This window comes from Cavia porcellus, unplaced genomic scaffold (genome assembly GCF_034190915.1).
Source record: "Cavia porcellus strain 051 isolate PalLab524CR breed Dunkin Hartley unplaced genomic scaffold, mCavPor4.1 scaffold_2, whole genome shotgun sequence".
NCBI classification, from domain to species: Eukaryota; Metazoa; Chordata; class Mammalia; order Rodentia; family Caviidae; genus Cavia; species Cavia porcellus.
This window is the reverse complement of record NW_026947485.1, coordinates 128,428,495-128,448,790: the sequence shown is the minus strand read 5'-3', so window position 1 is coordinate 128,448,790 and position 20,296 is coordinate 128,428,495. Positions and strand designations below refer to the sequence as shown.

Below are 20,296 nucleotides of genomic sequence, written 5' to 3'. Positions count from 1 at the left end.
TACAGTATAACAAGCATGGATAAGATGCAAAACCTGAACTTCTTTGTGATTTTTTTGATTTGAAATTTGTGACATATCTCAATCTCTAATCTGACACAAGTACAGAGATCAGAAAACTCATTAGCTGTCAGGATTGGCTAATGGGGAGCTTTTTTTAGTGCTTGCTTTTTATGATATAGAATAGCACACTCTCTAGGCATCCAAGTCCACATGGCCCTTCTGTACCCATTACCCTCTCCAATGTCACCCTTTTCAGTTTGCCTTCTCTGATCATGGGAATTGGCAGGGTGAGAAGATGAAAAGTGACAGGCTTGGTGGGGCCAGGAAGGCATAAGTGAAGCAGAGAGAATGAAGGAGAATGTGTGAGCGCATATGTATCCTTCAGGATTCTCAGTTATTCTTTACCATCTGTCCATAGTGTGAATTCTTTAATAACTACTTCAGAATGTGTAACGTTTACTTGGAAATTCACAGATGTATTAAATTACAAATATACTTTAAATCAAATATAATCAAATTTACTTTCATATTCAATGTATTATATATATGTATATATGTAAATAAATACAAGAATGTATACACACATACACTCAGTCATTCATCAAACATTCATTGAGTGTCTAGTCTATATCCAGAACTGCAATGAAGCCAAGAAGATTTGTACCAAATGAGCTGACTTTAGAGGGGGTGGGGAGAAAGGCTTAGAAATAAATAATTTTAATGGGATCAGTAAAAGTGATAATTAGAATGCATTGTGATGGAAACCTATTATCGAACAAAAAGAAGAAACTCTTCTGAAAAAGCTGCAAAATGCCTTAAAGAGGAAAGTTTTTTGTGTTGGATTTTGAAAACTGAGCGGAATCTTGTAAAAATATAAGAATAAAGACATGAAAGAAGTCTGAAGGTTTTATAAATGAATAGCTGTTAAATATTGACTTCCAGTAAACAATTTAGATTGGAATGGATGGAAGATACAGCAAAAGGGTAAATATGAACTAGGTTTTGAGCATGTTTTGTTGTATGTGAAGGTATTTGTATTTCATATTTTAGGTGACAGGGAAGCCCTGAAGTTTATTGGCAGTGACATAATGTGATCTGTTTAAAGAGATAACGCAGGTGACTATTAAGAGACTAAATGCTAGGAAAAAGAAGACACATTTCAAGAGCTCTTGGTTATCCAAGGGGAATATGATGGAAACACAAAGTGATTGTAGATAGAGGACCAACTTGAAAACAGACTAAATGGGACCTAGTGTTTAAATATTAGAACAGAAAAAGAAAATATTATCATCATGACACATATCTCTTCAGTTAAAGATTGCATGAGGTTATTCTTGTGATAGGAATTTGGGAGGTTTGCTAGAGGTATGAGTGGCAATCATGATTTCATCTCCAAATTTGCAGTGTCTAAAAGTCATCCAGAGTTGCTCAAATAAGCAGAGTAAGTATTGAGTAACTGCTCTTTTGAAAACTTACCCCATATAGTCAGATATCATGTCTTATAGATATAGGACTCTCCAGTGCCCAACCCCATAAAGCTTTGCTGGAGAGAAAGACCAGTTATCAAGTGCTTTTCACTATATTATTCTACATCTGATCTTGCAAGACTGATCGGCAGGGCGGTGGGACTCAGAATTGACTTTTCTGAGAAAGCTAAAATTGGGCTGAGTAGTATGTATTCAGGTGACCAGAGAAGATGGTTTCAATAGATTTGAGGTTGATCAGTATTAGATAAAGTTGAGAAAGTGAAAGACTTTACTTTGAGCTGGCACATGAGTAAACCGAGACAAGCACATAGGGAGGATAGAGTCTTGTGGAATCACTGTCTGATGAAGTAGAACTTAAAATTAGGGGAGTCATAGAAGTTAAGAAGGAAGCATATGCCAAATAATGTCAAAAACTACTCAGAAAAAAAGCTAGAAAAAATATTCCACTAAACTTTCATAAATCCTGGCTAAGGACCCTGTGACTACCCTGTTCTCCCCAATTCCTGCTTCTCCTGGCCCTCACAGCCTCTCGTCTGTTTCTGGCTCTATGTATGCTCCTATTCTGTATGTGTTATGAAATTGGAACCATAAAATTTGTGTGTGATTTCTTTCCACTAACAGCATATTTTAAAAGCTCATCCATGCATCGCTTCACTCATTTTAAGGGCTGAACATCCATTCTCTGGATATACTGCATTGTCTTTACCTATTAATTACTTAAGTTATTCCCACATCTGAGCCTTTGTGAATAATACTGTCATAAAAGTTTGTGTACAGCTATTTGTTTGAATACCTGGTTTCAATGCTTTTTGTTTAAAGAGAGAAATCAGTTGTCATTTATATTTGAGGGGGAATAAGGCAATGGAGATGAAAAAGATACCAACCATAAGTGAATAACTGATGGAGAGAATTTCCATGGGAGAAAAAGAAAGTAAATGTGAAGACATGGTATTGGCTTGGACAGAGATTTGAGAAGTGGGAGGAAGAAATGTGCTATGTAGTTATCAGCTCTACTAAGGCACTACACTCTTTCTGAATGTTTTACTTTAAAAGAAGACAGTAGCTCTTCTAAATGTGTTTTGCCTTATAAACATGGATGGAAATCTTAGAAGTACTGGTCTATAAATAAGGCAAAACCCCTAGAATGATCATAAGTATTTCTAAAGTCTTCTTTAACCAATTAATAGAGATGCAGTGAATATACTGGTCATTCCTTAATGGAGGCATTTAATTTGGATCAATTTCCTGCAATGCACTTAGCAGGCTTTGCAATTCATTTTGTTGGGACACCTCTGAGACCTCATGGTAGATAATAAGGATGGCTGGAAGCTGATTTCATAATTTCTAAGTGCAACTAAGGTAGAATTAAAGTGCAAATGCAATTTTTGAAGTGCTTGACACGAGAGAAGCTATAAAATTGCTCTTTGCTCTGACTTGTTTTAATTTCTATATGAATGTTTTATACAATAGTCTTTTTACTGTTTTTCAAGTCACGAGCAATTATATTTGATGAAAGGGCAATTATCACACACAGAAACTCAGCATTCCAGAAGCTATCAAAATCTTACCATTAGACTCCACTTCCCCCTGCCATATCGGTCTGCTGAGAAATGTGGAAATTTTTGATTCTTGAATAATTAGAGATGACAAATTAGTATATTTTTCTAAATACAAGAATCTTCTCATCCTTGGAAAGGGTGATATATTTATACTTTGGTGGATTAAATATTAATTTTGCTATGGTAATATGCTTCCAAATTCCGACACTTCACTTGCAGAAGGCCCATTTGTTCTCCAGGATAGAACGTGACAACACAGCTCATTCCGCAGGTGTAGGCTCAAGTAATATGGCAGTGCTGATTAAAAGCACGGAGTCCCAAATGTTCTCTTTTGAGTCTTGGACACATAGAATCACTCTCTGCCTCTGCCTTCTCCCATCTCATTTAAAATTAAATGTAGAGTCGCTGGCAGATTTCACGCTTGATTTTCATCCCAGGCCTAATGGCTTACAGGTGGCAAAAGTTTTGTTTGTTTGTTTTTTCCTGCAATGACAACATTTTCCTAAGTCTATCTATGGGTAATGCAAACTAGAACATTATATATATATATATATATATATATATATATATATATATATATAGATAGGGAAGGGCCAATTTAAAAACAAATAAATAAAACTTTACTTTTTATTTGTTTTGTTCCGTAAAATATTCTTCCTTTTATTTGAGGTGAGGGAGCCATTTCATTTATTACTAGAGCTTTTTTGTTCTAGAATCTTTGTGTTTAAAGCTTTTATATTTTGAAGTGGTTTAACTACTATAAACTGACTGATATTCAAGAAAGACTTTTCTGTGAAGTATATTGGATTGATGGAGGGTCAATAAACTCATTTTGTTTCTTTTTTTCCATAGCAGTTTTGTCCAATAAAAAATAAATACTAAGTGCCAGCTGTTCTCAGTGAATTCTGTAAGATATGATATGGCCTCTGAGTTAGTATTAAAATTATATTGTCAGTATGATTGAAGGGATCCCATTTTTTAAAAACTTTGTAGTGGTGGAAGTGAGTGAGATCCAGTGAAAACATTAATTGAAATACTTGTATTGCCATTATCACTAAGGAAAACTACCTAACCATCTTATTTGAGATCTTTCTGCTCTCTCATTCCTGAATTTTAGAAGTCAAAAGATTTTCCATAAAGAAATCCTTTATGAGAGAGAGTAAAAGTTTATTGGGGTGATCAGAATTTATTTTAAATTAAAATTATTGCCAAAACTAGGCTAACCTTGATAGTTTTAACATCTTAACAACCCATGATATGGTCTAATATTTGACTTTTTAAATAGAGATTTAATATTTAAAAGTAAATATCAGAGATATGCTTCAAAGAAAAAGTCATTAGTAGATAGTGTTTTACTGAATATTATTATTTATAATTAAATAAGGGCATAGTACTGTCTAACATACACCATTCGTTAAAGTTTTGTTCATATCGATAAGGACTGGCATACATAAAGTAAGAACTACTTTGTTTCCAAAGGAAGACAAGGCTAGGAATAAACTTGCATATTATTTTAGGAGCACAATAGACAGATTGGACTATATAATGTAACTGCTATTTGCATATAAATTACTTCATAGGTATAATCAAGAAAGATATTTGCAAATAGCAATCATGAAAATAAAAATATTATGAAAATACAAATATTCATGGGTTTATTCACTAATATATGTGAATATCGAGATTGATTCATATGCAGAGGAAAAGTGAGAAGGAAGTATACATAATAACAGGGCAAATTAGGAAGTAGTAGAATTTGTTTCCAGTGAGTCATTGGCTCATTTAATTGTAGAATCTCTTCTATAGTCAGTTTATACCTGTGCTGAAAACTCTAACTTTCCAGCGAGATGGTACAGCCATGCTGACCACCTTGGAGACTTGGCTGTAGAGTTCTTTCTTTTATTGCATTTCCTCAAAACCATGCAGTTAATAAAACAGTTCGTGCTGAGGTGGAGATCAGTGGTGGATTCCACAGGGGTCATAAATCTGGATGTCACTATTAGGGCTCAAAAGATCAAAGCTATGACTGATAAAATATGTGGAGATTTCATGAACTAGAAGAGAGATTTTTGATGTATTTTCTATTCCATCTTGAAAATTAAAATTTTTTCTAACTATCAAGACTTTCCACAAAGGTGTATGCACCCCATTTGGAAGTGCACCTCCCCACTCTGACCAGAGCCCTCTCCTTATGTGCTTCTCAATAACAACAGCATAGTGCAACCAGTCATCTTGTGTTAATCTAGATTTTCTCTGTAACCTGAGGAAGACAGGAAACAGGTTTCTTTTGTGCCAGAGAATACATTTTAAATTTTCCTGTAACACTGACCTGTGATGAAATTTGGTGAATTGTAAGCAGATCTAAAACAATTAAGTGGTGAAAATTAAGTATACACTTTGAAGAATCAACCTGTCATTTGGGGTTTTGAGCTGATGCAGTAAAATTGTCAGTAACTCTACAAGAAAAACCCAAACTTCGGGTGAGATTCAGAGAAAGAGAGAGGGAAGGAGGAAGAGGAGAGGGAAAGAGGAACAGAGAGAGAGAGAGAGAGAGAGAGAGAGAGAGAGAGAGAGTGAGTTTGAGAATGCATGAAAGAATTTATTTAAATCAGATTTTGAAATAAGCATGTATTTCTGAGAAGCACAACAAGACAAAACATATATTAAAAGTTTGCTTACCTAGGTAGAACAAACCTTAGGGTTTTGATTCCATTATAACATATAATAATAACTAGAAATATCTGTGAAAATAAGACTTGTGGAAACCTGTTGACTTCTTCAACAATGACCTGAAGTTAAGTCTGTAGGCTGACAAATTACAGGGACAGCAGTTTAAGATCACCTATGCTTTCTTAGTAATCTAAAAAATGCAGTGGCATGGATTAAAAAAAAAAAAAAAAAAAAAAAAAGGTTTGAGTTTGTACTAGTAGACATTTCCCTGCTCTTTTGACTTGTTTTGGTTCCTGATCCATGGAGATCATTTTATTTGAGCAAGATTTCCTGTTATTTATAACCTACAGGGAGAGTTTAAAAGGTTCTCTCACCAGGCTGTGAGAGAACAGCGCTGGACTGCTCCTCTCTGAGCTCTGTACATTCTGAATTCAGTGTTGAAGCAGTCTGTACCAACCTTGCTTAATTTAAATTAAAGATACACGCATTGTGGTTGTTATTCATGAGGACGATGTTAAACTCCAAGATGCATGGATACATATAATTGAAAAATAAACCTTTGCTCTAAATTTACTCAGTGGCCCCTGGAAGATTAAACTATTACTGTAAGCAGCCCATCGTTTCCTGCATGTATCTTAGATTTTATTTCCTGTCAGCTACTGCAAGAACTACAAAGAAGAATTAGTTTCACCGCACAGTAAATAAATGTTTTAACGCCTTGCATTATTGTTTACACTGAGCTTTGCAAGCACTTAAGCCTCAACAGATAATTGTCAGAATGGCGAAGCAATAAAACCAAGCACAGCAGCGATGATAGTACCGATGTAGTTCCCGGGAACAGCTAGTAAAACTTAGAGCTTCTTCTGAGTTTGTTAAGAAAATCACCAATTTATGAAAATGTATCAAAACACCAAAAAGAAAAAGCTAGTCACAGGAAGATTTAATAAGACCCAAGAACCTACAAGGGCTGCAGCTTATCTTTGCTTTCACATTTGTCTCTCTCTCTCTTTGTAATTTATTTTGCTTAAACCAGATGTTGGTATAAAAACTGCTTGAGAAGCGTCTGTGAGAGACACTGTGCTATCCATTTCCCAGGAAGGAAATCCATATCTCTTGTGGGTGTTCTAATTTTAAAATTAACACAGGTAAGGAGGGCAAGTTTGTTAATTTCTTTTGTGAAATAATGGCTTTTTCTCACATGTATAAATCCCCCCCCCCACACACACACACCGTTTTTTTTAGAGTTGAATTTTATCAGCTTTTCATCCTGGGCTGGGGGAAGGGAGAGAGAACTTCCTGCTCTCAGTTTTAACTACACAATGTCTGGATCCCTCCGTGTTTTCCTTAACAGGGATGTCAGTGAAAGCTATGTTCTGTCCGTGTGATGGATCTGAGGGCAAACAGGACCCTGTTAGCCATTATGTACCTATTAGCCCTGATTACCTTCTGATAGCTCCTCACCAGTTGGTTTCTTTCACTTTGACAGATCTAGTACTTTGTTTAACCTTTAAACCAGTAGGGCAATAACACAGCTGACAGAAGGGGTGAAATAATTAAGGAAAACTTCTCCAGGACATTTAAAAATCTCTAACAAGGCAGATATTTCTGTTCAGTTTGAAAACTTGTCAAGGGATGCATACAATTTCCTATAATTGCTATAGAGAAATGTTTCATAATTTTTGCTAGCTTGAAATTAATTTTAGTAATGTAGCTTAATCAAATTACTAAGTGTCTTTCTTTAAAATCTATAATTTGCACTCTCAGGAAGTAAGTTTTAATATTGCAGTACTTCTAAGAAAACTGATATCCAGGAGATTTTAATTTCTGGAAGAGTCAGAAAGGAAATATATTTTTAAAGCATTGTCTAAAAATCTGCCAAAGGTTGGAATTTTAGATTTTCTGAAATGTCTGATACATGATTTTGGAGAATAAAACAAATTATCACACACACACAAAGTCTGAGTCCATACTGTTAACAATGCCAGGCACTGAAACGTGGCCAAGAGTAATTAGAAGACAACAATATGTCCTGCACACTACTGGCTTTTATTTAGAAGTATGTCTGTGAGCAAGTTGAGTTAACAGCTTGCTAGGAAAGCAGTCAGCACTGCCTATTATTCTTTTCAGAGGTCTTCAGCATTAACCCCACCTCCCTGGCCTTCCCCCATCACCATACTTCCTTTGCTCTGAAGCCATTTGAGCTACTTCCATGAAACAGCACATCAGAACTCTTTGGATATACTTTCCATTAATCCACATGCACAAAACAGAGAAATAGAAAGAGTACTTCATTGTTGCGTGAAGATATTTAATTAAAGTCGGAACAACTTATAAATGAGCAAGTGCAAATAGTCTCTTCAGATCATTAATAATTTGGTAGTTTATAAGACATTAAAATATAATGTGTTCATTATTTTCCTTAAGTCTGCAGAGAGCATTACATAATTCCACTTGCTTAAGTGTAATCTTTCCGGCTGACATAGTATCAAAAATAAAGGTGTCTCATCCTTGTCAGATTTAAGATATTGACATCAGGAAATATCACAATAGTTTTCTAATTATGTCTGACAACTAATCTAATACAGTATTCTTTCATATATCATTTATTGTAAGTCTTACTGTTCCCTGTTATCATTCTCGTGTTAATTGATTACTATCATGTTCTCTACTTCATGGTTACATAAATAGTTCTTAAGAAACAAGGTTGGCATTTTCAATTGTTGGAAAATCCTCAAATAATATTTTAGCAGTAGAAATCTACACCATATTACAATTTATTTTTAGTAATATTTCAAAAAACCCACAATTGAGGTGGAACATTAAACATTATTATCATTGATTTATTTAGAAGAGTGTATTTTATATGACAGAATACATAAAAGGCAAGATTCCTTATTTTCAGGAGTTAGACTGAGGAAGGAGAAACCTTCCCCAAATAAAGAAAAAAAGTAATGATATAAGTACAATCAATCACTGTGTTGCATCACTATCAGTGCTGAAATTATTCTCTGGCTGAACTTGGAGTACACATGGGTGAGTGCAAGGGAAGGGAAACTTTATGAAATATCAGAACAAAGGGGACAGTCTGAGGATAAGAGGCTGGGGGAAGGCATCTTCAAACACACAAACCCATGCTACAAGATCCATAAGTGTGTGGATCTGCAGTATGCAATGAGCAGTATTAGGTTCACCTATAGAGTCTGGTATTAAAGAAAGGATATTTTGGAAAATTTCCTATTTGGAAATGAAAGCTTTGAACTCTGCAAATGAAGAATTTACTTCTAATTTTAGGACATCATTAGAGGTCACGAAAGCAAGAATAAGAGAAAATATTGCTAGTAAAATTGTTGAATGAATACGGAACTTGGGAAATTGATGACAGTCCATAAGTTTTTTTTTTTTTTGACATGCATGCTACTAAAATGTTTCTATTTAAACCTCTTAAAGACCACTGAACTCCTGACATCATGTAGAACTCAAATAAACTCTGATAGTGTCGCTCACTCTCTTTGTGTTGCTGCCATATTTATTGTCACTGTTTAGGAATGTGAACATGTAGGATGTAGACATGTAGGATGCTTGTTTTGGAGCAATGTGATCTCTCTAATGTTGAGGATTTCTTGGGTGAAGGAGAACAGCGCACTATCTGGAGCTCCTGATGAATTTCCCCAATACTGCTCTTGACTGGACTCAATTAGAATTTTGAAACAGTCCCAGCAAAAGCCATTGCTAAGCTATGAAACAGTACATATCACAGAAATTAAAGGAACTGGTTGTAATACAGGCCCAGTGACAAGAAACTATGATGATATGAGGCATTCTTATTTACGTAATTGTAAGGTCTAAACTCTAAGTCCAGAAATACCAACACTGCAGTGTGAAGATAGGTCATATATGCACAATTGCAATCAATTTCAATTGCAATGGAATCAACATTGTCAGACATAGCTACATGATTTTCCACCAAAGGAGATTTGTAATAGTTGTTTTCTTCGCTCTTCAAGTCAGCAAGGCTTGCAAAGCGCATTGCTTTTTCCCGGGGTCCTGTAAATGCCTTCCCTTAAATGCAAAGAATTTAGTTTGCACGTGGTGCACAGAATAGTCATATGTTTAGAAAAAATCAGCGCATGTCAAGGAGACATGGTTTATGGCCATCGATCTGGCATATCTGAGGATCATTCATATAAATATTTCTCTTTGTCAAAAACATGAGCATGAGCTGTGATCAAGTGTAATCTGATCTTTAAATTCAGCTTAGATAAGAGTCTCTAAAATTCCCACCTTAACAGTAGGGGAGACCATGAAGTAGACATTGCCTAGGTTTTCTCTCCAGAGCTGCTTCCCTGGGAGATGGGAAGTGATTGAAAGACAGTATGGTGTGTCCAAATACATACACTAAGGTCAGGGAATCACAGATGTATCATCTTCAGTGTATTCATTTCTTCCACAATCCACACAACCTTTTTTATTTTCAACAAAACACAGAACATGAACTTCAGACTTTATAATGCTTATATTTGTATGAGGTTTTGCTTCTTGATAGGGATCATTTTCTGCAATAATTTCTTCCCAGAAAAAGGCTTGTTATTAAATTTTATTCTTCAGTTGAGTTAATGTCCTACTATTGTTATAACAAAGTACCACAAGTATTGGCTTAAATCAGTGTACCTTTCTTCTGACAGCTCCTGGCGGAAGTCACAATCAAGGTGTTGGTACAGTTGAGGTTCCAGAGGAAATTCATTTCTTGTGTCATACTTTTGGCAGTGGTGGTGAACGTATGACACATGTGCCACAGTGGGTGATTTGTTATCACTGAAAGCTCTAAATAGTTCGCCATCGCTGTGAGATTGTGAGTACCTCTTGTCTCATGGCCTCATTACTTGGATATCTGATTTCGTGGGAATTCCCATCTCCAATTTCTTATTTCCTCTTATGAGAACTTTTGTGATTGCATCAAGTTCACCTTAGCAATCCAGAGTACTCTCTCTACTCAAGACATATACTTCCTTTTTCAAATAAGGAAATAATTTATTGGTGCTGCTAACTGGCACAAGGGAATCTCTGAGGGTCATTATTCAACTTACTGCACCTTCACAAATATATTGTTGGATTGGACAACAGTTGATACTTTTAAAAACTGCTCTAAATTGCTAATTGTTTTGGAGTTCTATACATTTTATTACATAATCTCACTTTTTTATTCTTTTTTTCCCGTTACCCTCCCTGCCCTTTCACTGCAAACACTGGGCCTGTCTGGAGCCTCAGAATTAAAGGAGAGGCTGATATTTTTCTGTGATTTCCTACTAAAGAATGTTATCCAGAAGTTGGCACCATGAGTGGATTCACACAGCAATCCTGGGTTCTGGAGTTGAGTCTGATCTTCAAAAGACTTCCAAGAGCGCCGTATGTGTCAGATTCCATGGACTCAAACGATTTCTTGCTTTCTCATAAAAGTCACCAAGAAACTGTGATCCAGGAATTTTTAAAGAGATGTTCTAGAAGAACAAAGAGGATCTCAATGATTACAAACTGTTTCTTCTAAAACTTTCATCTCTCAGCTTTGCTTTAACACTTTCAGTTCCTTACCTGCTGCTAGTGACAGTTGTTTTTCTCTTATATGTACTGCTGTGTCTGCTTTTTACCTTTGTTTTCTTCTAGAAATTATGGAAGCAGGTGTCAACTATCCATTCTCGTTCTCATGTGTATAGCCAACTAACTCTTCCTTAACTGGGCATGAGTGGTTGTCTGGCTGTCTGTGTAAAGAAGCCTCCTAGCTCTGCTTTTCTCCTTGGAAAAGGGAAGCTCATGAGAGGTCAGCATAGCTGTGACCTCAGATCAACTGTTGAAGTGACCTTGGGTACCTCATGACTATAGAATTATTATTTTATTTTTAGAAATTGTGACTCGGTGAAATGTCATAAGGAAGCCCAGGAATTTATGGTCCATTAAGTAAGAACTTTTGCCCTCTTGAGAGTATCTGGTGGAAAGCATCCTGTCACCTTAGCCACAGGGCCAGAGAAAAGACCACCAGGCATGCGCACCTGCGGTTCGTGGCTCCTCTGGACTCTCCTTCCAGTGACACACATGACTTCCCATGACTACCCTGTCCAACAAAGAAGGCCAAGCCTTGCCCAGCTGCTCTCCCTGTGACACAGAGGGTAAGAAACAAGAAGCTCATTTCTGCTTCCAATCCCAGGCTGCTTTCCAACATATTTTTCCATCAACAATAAAAATGAGAGAAATATGATCTTTTAATTTCCACATAAGAAATGTCAGTTGCTTCTGGACAGGGATTTGAAATGGTATCAGAAATCCTGACAGGGAGAACTAAAAATAGTTGCACTAAAAAATTTAACTTTCATGATTCAAAATTTAAAAATCTAACACTAATAAACTGCTGTAATGTTCAATATAAATGGTTTGTTAATGTCTTTTCTTTTGTCTCTCCCTCTTCCCATCAATCTCTTACCTCCATTCTCTTACCTTCTTTCTCCTTTTCTCTCCCTTTCTCTCTCTCCTCTCACTGCCTCTCTCCCCTTTCTTCTCTCTTTCTCTCTTCTTGTTCTACCTCTTCCCTCTCCTCTCTCTCTTTTTTCTCTCTCTCCTATCTCTCCTCTCTGTTCTCTTCTATTTTCTGTCTGTCTCTCTGTCTCTCTCTCAAAAGCAGAGTTGAGAAGTTAGATAGTTTATTAAACTATTAAATTTGTTTATTTTATGGTCACATTCTCGAGTTTCTAAGAATCATAAAGAAATATTTGTGCCATTTATTGAGATTGTTCATTCGATTAATTTATTTAGCAATTATTGAGCACTTCCAGTGCACCACACACTGCTCTAGGTGTTTGGAATATAGTACTGATAAATGAGAGAGAAAAATATCTCTGCCTTCATGAAGTTTAGATTCTTTCACGAAGAGACCATCAACAGCCAGTATACACAATGGATGTGTAATTTGCATGTTCTGTTGCAAAGTGACACCTACTATGGAGAATTGAGAGTAGGAAGCGGGATCCTGAGGAAGGACAGGGTATTTGTGGTAGTGAGCAGCCCTTACAAGGGTGGACAGTCACTGTGCATAGCCATGGGGCAGTGAGATGATAATGCAAAGGGAGTTGCATGCAAGCTGGGTCACAGTGAAGTGCTTGGTTGGAGAGATGCGATTGTTTCATGGCAGGACTGAGGGGACCAAAGCAGGAGGTCATAGAGCTCATCAGGCATGTCTGAGCCACACAGCTTGCCACTGTGGTAGCCTCGCAGGGCTTTCCTTGTCGGCATGCTGGCAATACTGTGGTGATGACTTGTTTATGCTGTGGTGGATCGAGACAGCAGAGATTGTGGGTTTGTGGAGTGGAATCCAGGTTTGAAGAGACTTGAAGTTCAGCCTCAGGGTTTGCTTTCAACCACCAGGAGACAGTGAGCCAGGGAGCAGTTCACCTTTTGGGTTGCAATTTCTTCATTTGTAAAATGTGGTAGTCAGTTATATGATTCCACTTAGCTCTCTCTTTCTCTTTCTTGGAGTCTCTGAAAGCAACAGGAATATGAGGTTAATAGGAAGGAAAGAGAAGACAGAAAAAAGGGCAAATAAAGCAGGAATGGAAATGGGCAAAGGCAGAAAAGCACAAACATAAAGAAAGAAAAATAAGACAAATTAAGTATTTCCGTATACTCTAGATATAACCATAACACATTTGCACAATCAGTTTTTCCTCATTTACATTTCTGCAAAGCTATTTTGGTGTGATACAAAGGGTAGCCCACTCAGTTCCCTGAAGGAGCTATGTCATCCATGTGGGTTTCTGGGTGTCAGATAAGACTTTGCTTGCATTTTGAGGGCCCAAATGAAATTATGGTTCATTTTCTCATTTTGGACATAAAGATTAAATAAGCTTTTTAATACTTTTGTAACCTATCCACCTTGGATAACACCATTTTAATGGAGAAATAGGATTCAAATAATTAGGAGCGTATTTTTATAATCTTACTTGCTTTCTGTGTCTTAATTAATTTTGACATCATACCAGAGTATATCTGTTTTCAAGGAGATTAACACTAAGCTTTTGCTTATCTAGTGTAATATTTTATTTTATAGGTTTTTCCTGACCCGCTCTCTTTTCCTTGCTTGACGTTTTCCTCCCTCCTGGCCATTTCCCCATTTATTAGCACCAATCTCGAGAGGGAAGATAAGAGGAAGAAATAAAATATAAATCAATTCTTTTCTATAAACTGTTACAAAAAGTGGTAAAGGGTACAGGTTGAAATAAAAAGCCACGTAAAGTTTAAGTTCAAGACGAGAGGAGATAAGGTGTTTCCGTTCTTTGTGCTTTAATATTGGTCCCAAATAGCAACGAGGATGTATTAAAATATTTATGAGCTCTACATAGCAACTGTGTATAGCTAGATAATGGTGCAAAGAACACAAAGGGAAGAGCTGGCCTTGGGAAGAAGTAAGGTACCACTGCTAAACAAGGAGTGGAATAGGGCTGGTGGATAATGCCAGAGCCCTAACTAAAGAGGAAGGGGACAGACATCGAGGTATTTGATGGTGGATGGGCTCTATTTGCTCTGAGGAGGAGCAAAAGTGAGGATGATCTGAATCAGAATCCTGATACAAAAAGAACTTTAAAAAGGATGAGGCAGAACCATCTCAGCGGGAGCGAGGCAGGAGGAAGCTAGAGAGAATAGGAAGGAATTAGATTAGCTGGCATAAGGAATAGGAAAAGGAGGAGTTAAGATACAGTGACTATTACGTAGTGTTGGAGGCTTAGGAGGTGTCTCTGGATTTGCAATGACACAGCTATGAGATTTCACCAAGTATCTTTAGCAGTCCGGGAACAGAAGCAAATCAAAATAGCTGGTAGGCTAATTCCTGACCATGTGTTATAGGGCTAACAGAAGAAAAAGAAGTAGAGAGGAAGATATGGATGTAGAGAAAATCATTCAGTGTTGTCTCATTAAATGAATCACAGTTTTTCAATAAACAGAGTTTTCATTTGATGTGGGTCTCCATTTTACAGGTGACCAATGGTAGCTACAGAGAGTCGTCCAAAGTGGTGAAAGGTCATCCGTAGTTGTTCTCATGTCTCCCTGATTCCAGGAATGCTCTTCCCCACTAATGGCTTGCTTTGTGACTTTTCTGCTTTTTGATGGGTGAAAACAATATGTAGTCAGTGGAAAGAGTACTTCGAGTTTTCCATTTTGAACTTCTTCCTGGATTGGTGATGTGCATATGACACTGGAGATGCAGGGAACAGCAGGCACCCTCCGCTCCCCAGGGCCCAAGGACTACTACAATCAGTATGCAGCTGATTATTGGCTGTGCCCTGTGCCACTGGATAGGGTATTTGGTTAGCTGAATGCACTGAATGCATTTTCAACTTTAATAGTGTTTTCCATTTCTGATGAATTTATTAAGGCATCTCCTTGGAAAGCAAGGAGAATCTATACCTTGCATAAAGGAAGAAGTTAATTGAAGATTTTGTGAACACTTAGTTGAAATTAACAGTGAGATCCAGGCAGGCAGGTGGATGCAGGAACTAAACTAGACAGGGGTTGAGGTTTTTGGGGGTTTGCTGGATTTGAAGAGTGGGTTGTGAGGTAATACAAAAGCTGGAGAGGTAAATTATAACACTGTAGGGAGGCCAGGTGACCCCATTCTCTGAGCGCATGCTTCAGAATGGAGGAAAAATTCCCAGAGACAGCCAAGATACTGAGTTGTTATGGGCTGGAAATAAGGACCTTAAAAGAATATAAGCTCTTATCGGAAGAGGATTACAAATACTGAAGGAGTGGCTTACTTCTTAGCGCGGAGGTAGCACAAAGTGATGCCTGGAGGTTGAAAAGAGGACAAATCAGGAGCCAAAATTGTTAACAGTTATGGAGACAGGGATGGGAAAAGGCTTCATGACAGTGCAGATGCCATTGGAAAGCAGAGACATAGACCATGGACTTCGTAATGTTCGGTGAAGGCTGGCAGAATTTCACTTTGGGTTTCACAGTGAACTCCCAGCACCTGTCCCACTACTTCGTCCTGGAACACACTGTCTCTGATTTTATGGCTGTATTCAAACTCTTGACCCTGTCACTCCAAACACCATACACTCTGGCTCTGGTCTTGATCTTTCTGTATTCAAAATTAAATGATTTTTCTAGCACACTCTCACTTGTAAAGCTGTGTCTTTGTAATAGTCTTTTTTCTTGGGTGAGAAATCTCAGCCCTAGCTTTTACCCCAAACCATACCTCTGTATGTGTCTTACAGGTGGAGGAGCAGCATGGGAGGAGCCTCAGAGAACAAGTGGCCTTTGAAGGATGTGGCAAAAACAATATAGAGCTGATTCAGAACAAAGAGTGCCATCTACTGAAAGACCACTTACCTGTCTAGTAATTTATCACCCTATGCTTGTTACCATGAAATAGGCTCAAAATAGCATCTGGAAAAAAATGAAATGGGAGAAAAAGACACAAAGTGTTATACCAAGGTAACTCTGATAGGCAGTGGTCAGAGGTGGAAGTTAAAGTCCACTCTTAACCCTTTGGAAAGGGACTGAGGTTGTTTTCCTTCCTGTGGAATTGTATGGGAAGATTCTAAGACAGTCACCTAGAATGAGGAAATAACCATGGATATTTAGTCATAATTGTTTAGAGGAGTCAAATCATTTAAAAATGACAAAATGGACCAAAGTATCCTGGGATTAAACAAATGCATTTGTAGATGGGGACCAGTAGACCTATTCCAGGATGGAGGGTGACGGTACATGAATTCATAATGTACCCTGGTCCAAGCAGATTGGTTGGAGAGCAAGGGCCGCATGCATTTTGCAGGCACTGTCTCTCACCCTGTTGCCACTTTTTTTCAGGGCTCCATATGCTAGATTGCAGCTACAGATTTAGCCCTTTTGCCCAAAGGCATCTGAACCTGTGAAAAGCCTAGCTAGGGCACTGTCTATTGTTCATTGACAACTTGTCAATTTACTTCCAGGCAAAATAACTCATAAACATGATAAGGAAGGCAGATAAAACAAGAATTCTTTCACACTTTGCAACTTTACTGCAAAAAGGGCTTATTTTCCATAAATGTGTGAATCTCCCCTCTGAATTGTGACTGTGCACTGAACTTTAAAACTGTTTAGAAACAGCACGAGCGTTTCACAATTGCTGTCTGTAATAAGATGAATGTTAAATATTAAACATGCATCAAAAGCGATAAAATAAAAGATTTTTAAAGGTTCATTCACATCACAGTATTTCTGTTTATTCTGGGTTAATAAAAGTTAAGTCTAACAATAATCTCAAAAAGAAGCACAATCTTCTACATTTGGCATTTTATATGTCTATATTAGCTATGTCTATATTTTATATGTCTATGTTATCTGAACCCTTATGTCAGTAAGAAAAAGCAGATATAGTGAACTATATTAGTATTAAATTCAAAAGCTGGTATGTGGTGTGTTACCATATGTTCAAACTGTAAGGAAGTGGCTTTTATTTCTGATTTTTATAAACATTCCATTTCTAATGTACTGTTTAAATAGTGAAAGCTAATTGTGAATTCTTTTAGGTAAAATATTTTAAGTAGATAATAATTTTGAAATATATTAGTCTCTAAGGCAAAGCATTCAGTTTATGTGTGGTTATTTATAAAGTCATACTTTTTAATGAAGCCATGTTCCCTGGATTCAATTCCCTGGTAATGAATTTGATTTTAAGCTCCTTGCTTACTGTAATAACATCACAAAGTTATGCTCTACCCGGGTGATTTTCCCTAGGTGATCTTCCATATCACCAAGCATGCTATTTTGGATAGAATGGTAATGCAGGGGAAAACAGACAGGATGGAATCCCCTATCCAAGACCAGATTCCGTGTCCCAGTGGTCTTCCTGTTGGGAACTTTGCCCTGGCAAACAGATTCCCCACTTTTTCATTTTGCGGGTTTAAAAATCCTTGTAGTCTCCCCCGCCCCATTTCCACATATTTTATTCACTTACTGTAGAATATTTATAATTGGGAGCACATATGCATCTGTTACATAACAAATGGCTTTTGGGAAATAAGTGAGAGAACATGAGAAAAGAAATTTAAAAGACTGTAAAAAAGGGGAGTAAAACAAATCTGTGATAAACAAGGATGCCTCAGAATAGGACATGTTTTTGAGGAAGCGCTGTTTACCCTGAGCCCTGACTCTGTGGACAGAGACCTGAGTTCAAATCATGTCACCGGCACCAGCTGGTTCTCACCTCTGGGGCAGCCATCTGTCCATCTTTATCTGTGAACTGAGGTTGAACCAATTTTCTCCCCATGGGAGAAAAAAGACTGCAATGAGTGGGTTCCGGACCCTTATCACTTTTCCCCTTTTACGTAGAGGGAGTGTCTGTAAAGTTTTTAAAAAAGAAAAATTTCTACTTCTGTATAAAGGGAGGGACCATCATTGCCTGATCTAAAATTGTGTTTATCACGTGAATAGTATACTCAGATAATATAATAATTAACCCTCAGAAATTCTCTCTAAATGGAGCCATGCAGATCTCAGATGACTCTAGTGTTTCTTTTAAATCAGGAAATGAATACATGCAGACCTTTGTCACTGGATTTCTGTGGTAACACGGAAAGCATACATACTTGTGCCAAGAAACCTACACTTGTTTTATTTATTTATTTTGAGACAAGGTCTCACTGTGCAGCCCAGGCTGGCCTAGAGCTCTTGGTCCTCCTCTTACCTCCTCTTACCTGGGTCTCCTGATGCTGGGATTACAGTCAGACGCTATCACACTTGATGGAGCCTATATTTTAAATGCTATTTTTTTCTTTTCTAATTTTCTGCAGTGATCTTATTATGGAAGCTGTGAAATTCTAAATACTAAGTTTTCAAAAATTCTAGCATGGTAATAAGTTAAAGCCCATAGTTTTCAACAAGCCATGGGATATTCCCGCTTCTGCATCTTGACTTTCTCATAACGATTCACCATTGCGGCTGCGGGCAGTAAGCATCAGCCTCCATCTCCCCATCCCACACCCATGTAACTCACCATCACTTCCTGGCTTCCATCTGTGCTGGGTTTCCTCCCTCAGTGCACAGAACCACGTACTTTCTCCCAGGAAAATAAATCCTGTCTGCACACCCAATTTCCTTCCCTGTCAGGGCCATTTCGAATTTTAATCTTTTCTCAAAAACTAAGCTGGCCATTCTACTTAACCTTGTATCCTTGGCAAGTTAATGAGTACCTTATCCCTATTTTTAATAAGATTGTTTCTTACCATCACTTAAGAAAAGAGCAGTAACAGGAGAGTATGTTGTTCTAGATGAGAAGAGCTACAGAGTGTTTGTGGCAGAAATTCCTTGCAGCCAGACATCGCGAAAAAAAGAAAAGCAGTGAGTCAGGATTAAGGAAAACAAAGAGTCAGGAGTAAGAGAAAGAGGACAAAAAAAGATACAGAAAATGAAGGAAAAATATTGATATGAACCAACTATGCCTTTGTGATTGCACAACACTGAACCCAGTATTGAATATGTGAGTTTAGAGTGGATTTGCTTAATTTGAAGCATGCTGTTTCATCAGAAGCACAGCAAAGAGGCAGCTTAGCACTGGACGTCAATTAATATTCTTCCAAAGGACTGGCAGGAAGCCACGGTGGACGTCTAGTTGGAGACAGTGTGTCACACTACTGTTGACTATAAAATTAATTACCATTTCTAAACAAGAAGTCTGAGATGCATATTCTTCCAGGCTTACTGTACTGCCCTTCTGGCATTAAAAGTTATAAATAATTATTTTTTAAAAACAGTGTCCTTTAGAGAACTAAGCAACAAAAAATATATTAACAATCCCAGGAATAATGATAAAAAGAACACCTTGTGTGGTGGGACCAGCTACACCGTGACGACAGGACTGAATATTAAGAAGTGTCACCTACCTAAAGTAAGTGTTAGACATTCACATGATGGCATCAGCTGCTGATCTAATGCATCTGGAGCTGCCCTGTCACTAAGGCATTACTAACCAAGGCAGGGACGCAGACAAAGCTGCTTCATCATTAATGTCAGTAAAAGGATCTGGAGGAAAAAGAGAGTCTCTGGAGGCCTCGTCTGGACTGCTTGGAGCCTGGACAATAGTTTTTTCCAACGATGCTGTTTTCTACCCTTGCAGTAGCTGCAGAAAAGGGGGACAGGAGGGCGTTGACTTGAATTGTCATTAAGTTCAAAGAGGTGAGGGTAGTAGTCCATGATGAACCTTTACAGTCAGAGTTATTAATGGGGAGTTCTTTTTACTGCTTTCTGCAAATACCACATTTATGAATAGTGCTAAATTATCCTGGGTTATTGTTTGGCATATGTTGACTGGTCTGCTTTAAGCTGATACGATTAAAATCTATGCTGTCTTTGTGAAAAGGCACACAGAGCACAAAATTTCTTTCTTGCAGTTGTAGTGTATAGATTTAAAATAGAACTATCAATCTAGGAAATATGGCTCTGGCTGGTAGTTGGGTACTGACTGGTTCAAGGATCATATTCAATGAGAAGTTATTAATGTTTCAAAGGCAACCTAAAAGGACACATCAAATGATATTCTACAGGGGTCTGTCTAGG

General features: G+C 37.5%; 1 long non-coding RNA gene across 1 annotated transcript; it reads left to right on the top strand.

Annotated features, from left to right (window-relative positions):
* Positions 1–8,574: 8,574 nt before the first annotated feature.
* Positions 8,575–17,327, top strand: LOC134475284 (uncharacterized). Its single transcript, XR_010046411.1, has 2 exons — positions 8,575–11,874; positions 15,973–17,327. It is a non-coding gene; the product is annotated as an uncharacterized LOC134475284 (long non-coding RNA).
* The last annotated feature ends 2,969 nt before the right edge of the window (positions 17,328–20,296 follow it).